Below are 4,981 nucleotides of genomic sequence, written 5' to 3' on the forward strand. Positions count from 1 at the left end.
AGGCAAGACGAAAGATACCTTAAAATCTAGGACTGATTTGACACACCTAGGTATCAGAAAGGATTTGCGGGTGCAAGATTAAGGTAAACCATGGGATATGGCACCAGCTGTGTACGTCTTGGACAAGGTAAAAAGAAAAGAATTCTTCGAGGTCCTGTCACGTGTGAGATTCCCACATGGATTTGCTTCCAACCCTGAAAGGAGAGTCAGTGCAGATGGAAACAAGGTACAAGGGTTGGAAACTCATGACTTCCATGTCCTACTTCAAAGGGTTTTACCTGTTATCCTTAGAGGATTGGGCCGCCCTGACTTATACAGAGCAGTTGTAGAGTTGGGACAATTCTTCAGGGAACTCTGCAGTAGAAATATCAGGATAGATGCTTTGGAGCGTCTTAGAGACAAGATACCAACTATCCTATGCGACCTTGAGAAGATATATCCTCCAGCCTTCTTTGATATGATGGTGCATTTGGCTGTTCATCTACCTGATGAGGCACTACTTAGAGGTCCAGTACAGTATGGCTGGATGTACCCATAGGCACTTTCAAGGGCTATGTTAGGAACAGAGCTAGACCTGAGGTTTCCATTGCAGAGGCCTACATTGCTACAGAAGCATTGACATTCTGCTCAAAATACATTGAAACAGCTGATCAGCTTAGCAAAGAGGTGGGTGAAGACAATCCCGGGCTCAATGTTTTTGATTATTCTGTTCGAGTTACAGGGAAGAGTCGACAAGAGGACAAACCTAAAGATTTGGACAAAATGGTTTGGTATGTGTTGAATAACTGTCCTGAGATACTACCTTATATCAAGTAAGTGCAGTACTACAGCTTATACATCGTAATCTACTAAACTTGCAGCACATTCTTATATATTTAGATGTTTGACGCGATCACTATGTTGTGCAGCATCTATAAAGAGGAGTTACTGCCGCAAAATCCAAGAAACATTGACAAACTGGTTATGGCAGGATTTGCGAAATGGTTCAAGAACCATGTAAGCTTTTGAAGTGCACTGTCAGTTTTTTTAATATATTGAGTACATAAGATGATCAGCTTGTCTATTTTCTAACCATAGGTTAAGAAGATGAGGGAGGATGGGCAGGCAGTTGATGATGCCATTTACTCACTAGCAATGGGTCCTAATACTCGGGTAAGACATTATGAATCTTGCATTGTTGGAGATGTGCGCTACAACACCCTTGCACGAGACAAAGGCAGGAAGACACAAAACAGTGCCATCATGAGCACGGATATGTATGACAAAGAGACAACTGAAATGTATGCTAACATAACAGCCATTGTTCAGTTGCAGTATATCTCCAGTTTCGAGGATCATCGGTGTGTGGTTCTGTTGTGCTATCGTTGGTATAACCTCTTTTCCAGGATCGCAAAACCCAGAGCTGATGATTATTTCGAATCCATCAATGTCAAGGCGGCGTACCAGACCAACGAGCCTTTTATTTTGGCAAATCAAGCAACACAGATATTTTTCTTGGAAGACACATTTGCATGTAGCGATGACTGGAGAGTATTGCAAAGGTTTGAGCAGAGGAATTCGTTTAATGAAGTTGCACAACAAGATGATGCTTACACTGCTCCTGATGTACAAGATAACACAGATGTTCCTAATATCTTTGAGAACCATCACATCAATGACGCCGGCGAAAAGATTGCCTGTCGTGTTGTGGACATACAAGAGTTGATCAAGAAGAAGCCAACGTTCAAGGACGTTGAGGACGAAGAAGAAGATGACACCGTGGGGAATTATGATTCAGACTGATACACATGGCGAAGATGTTGACGCTGCTGCTACGGATGATGATTACATTGCTTTTGTCGTATTTGCCTGTCAGAAGACGTTTTTTATCTACTATGTGAAATTGTGTTTGCTATGACAACTGAAACCTGATGAACATGTTGTTTAGTATTTTGCCATGAGAACATCACTTGTTATGTATGCTGATTTGTGTTTGGTGATTGTATGACAACTAAAACATGATGACATTGTTGTTTAGTTGTACTCATATTTGGTTGTGAAACTTGAATTTGATGACATAGTTTGCTGTTGGACTGCAATTTGCTCGACGTCTTCGAATGAGAACAAAGTTGACCCGACAGGGCCTCTACTATTTATTTATTTATGAGCAAAAGGGGATACCCCCTGATTTCCGTTAATAGAAATCATTAGATGTTCACAACACTACGCCCAGCCTGCTACATAGGTTTCATTCATTACTAGTTTCAGTGAAGTGCTCATGTCATAGCCACTGAATACATCGCGAGTGCTACATACACTGCAAATAAAGAGACAATCATCCTACAGAGCACATCGATTTTTCCCATTATCTTCACAAGCTCTTTCATCTCCTCATTGTTGTCAAGGCCGTTCAGCAGCTGTTGCTTGGCCATGATCAGAGGAACTGCATCTTTAACCTTATGCCCTGCATCTTCCTCCTTTGTCGTTCCTTCAGTTACTTGTCCAACACCCCAACCTGCTAGTATTGAGATTCCTCGGCTAACCAAATAATCAGCATAGTTGCATTCCCCCACATCAGCAACTTCCCAGAAATACAAATCACACGAATCTTCCCTTTTCTGCACGAATCAAATTGGAAGATCATCAACCAAACTATTAAAAAAATCAGCAACTAAAAGCAGCAGAACAACACTTAAACATATTATTACCCCATGATTCGGGCATTTGTAGAAGACTCAGCCAGGGTTGAGGATTGTGGTTGAGACGTGACGGATGACTCTGCGTGATTTGCAGCAGTGGCACCACACCAACGGCAGCGGGTTGCGATGAGAAATCGGCTGCGGTACGCGTGCCGGCGGGTGTGTGATGAGACCCACAGGTGATGGTACGGGTGGCGACTTGGCGCATATCTGGTTGTTGCCTGCTGAAGAGCAGGTGGACGAGCAGTCAACGGACATGGTTGCTGCGGCCAGAGCTTCTGATGCTAGGCAGAGTAAGTAGAGAAGAGGAGAAGCGAACGTTGGATATGTCAGTTTCATTACTTGCAGAGTAGCATAGCACCATATATAGTCATAGTCTAGGTTTGGATTCGAACCAGCTAGAGGAGCACATCTCTCTTTTTTCTAAAACTCGGCAACGTCTCTTTACTGATACACTAGCTTGTTCTGTACGCCTTCCCAAGTCTTTGATTTTCTTTCCCTTTGTTTTGCGAGGAAGGAAGGAGGACAAAATTGAGAGTTCCTGGGACTCGAACTCAAGACCTCTCGGTTGAAAACCAAGGGTGCTAGTCACTTATGTGGAGAACGTTCCCTGTGAGGAGGACGGCAGACGAACGCATTTTCCTCGCAGTTTTCTTCCTATATATAAAAAAGTATGCTACTTGGTGTCCGCTTATTCAACAAACAATTGTGCCAACCTTGACCATTGGATTGACATTCAACGTCTGTCGCGTTTCTTTAGTCTCTTCTTCCTCGAGCCGCCAAAGCCAAACCAGCGCCGGCGGGACCGCCTGCTCCTGCCTCCCACGGCTGGCTGTGATCTTCCCCGGCTCCTGTTCGTTCCTGTCCGAGGCCTCACCATCGTCCTCCGCCTTGGTTTGCTCGCCGCGGCGCCGCCCTCCGGTGTTGTCAACATGGTCAACAACCGAGAGGAATAAGGAGATGACTGTACATGGTGAGGATGACAGTAGGGACCCAGCAGCGCGCGCAGTAATTTTGTTTTTTCGGGACGGAGAAGGGTATCAACTGGTTGTGCGAGACCCATGGCTCGTGGCCCGTCCAGCCCAGGCTTTTATTTCATATGTTTTGCACATGACCAACCCAGTTTGTTTTTTTCCATTCTAAAAAATGGCTAGCCAGCTATTTTGTTTTTTGCAGAATAACCAACAAGGCCTACTTGCTTTTCTACGCCCTACTGGGCCGGAAATCTTTCAAGATGAGGAGGGATGCATTTTGCCCAGAAAATGGGCTATAAGTAATAAGAAATGGGCTATAAGTAATAATAAATGGGCTGTAAAATGGAAAAATACAGCAAACAGGCAATTAGTTCCAAAATACTGTTTTCTTTTGGATTTTGATATTTTAAATTTCATTGTTTTTGTGCGGGTAAAATTTCATCAAATTTAAATTAAGGTATATCTAGATCTAAAATTAATTTGAATTCGGCTAGAAATTTCGGGCTGTATGCTGCTTCGGACAGATTTGGAGGCTGACTTGTGGGTCTACTAGGTTGACGTGTACTTTGTCTTTGTCAACTTAGTCCACAAACGATTCTAGCAGTAGTGACCGTTGGATGTTAATCCAATGGCCGTGCCGCTTCTTCAATATGAACGATTCTAGCTCCAGTGACCGTACGATGTCCATCCAACAGCCGTAGTGCTTCTTCAACCTATGGTCTTCCTGCTCCAGCCGCCCAAAGCAGTGCCGGTCGTGCCGCATGCTCCTGCCTCCCGTGGCCGGCTGTGCTGCCGCGGAGGCCTCACCGCCCCCTACTATTCCCATCGCTGTCCAGGCCCTGCGGCGACGGCAGCCTCACACCGCAGCCGAACCAGTGAACCCTCGTACTCCTCTCCGCGCGGGCTTCCACTGCCGCGTCTTCACCAGCTTCGCGTCGTCCCCTTCCTAGGCCTCACCGTCTTCCACCGCCGTGGTGCTCTCAGCGCGGCCTGGTCAACGTGGTCAAGGAACGACTTGCATCGGACGTGGACTGTACGTGGAGAGGCTGACAGCTGGGTCCACGGCCGCAGCAAGGAAGTGCCTCCTTATTACGCTGAAAATAATGATTCCTCCACCTGACAGCTGGGACCCACCAGACGGGCCACAGTATTTCACGAAAAAACATTTCCCCGTGACTGCTGGGACCCACCAACTACATCTTCGTATGCAAGGAAGTGCGTCCGGGCAAAAAAACGATTCACCCCCTGACTGCTGGGACCCACCAGCTACATCTTCGCACGCAAGGAAGTGCGTCCAGCCAAAAAAAATGATTCACCCCCCTGACTGCT

This window comes from Triticum dicoccoides, chromosome 2B (genome assembly GCF_002162155.2).
Source record: "Triticum dicoccoides isolate Atlit2015 ecotype Zavitan chromosome 2B, WEW_v2.0, whole genome shotgun sequence".
Classification (NCBI taxonomy): domain Eukaryota; kingdom Viridiplantae; phylum Streptophyta; class Magnoliopsida; order Poales; family Poaceae; genus Triticum; species Triticum dicoccoides.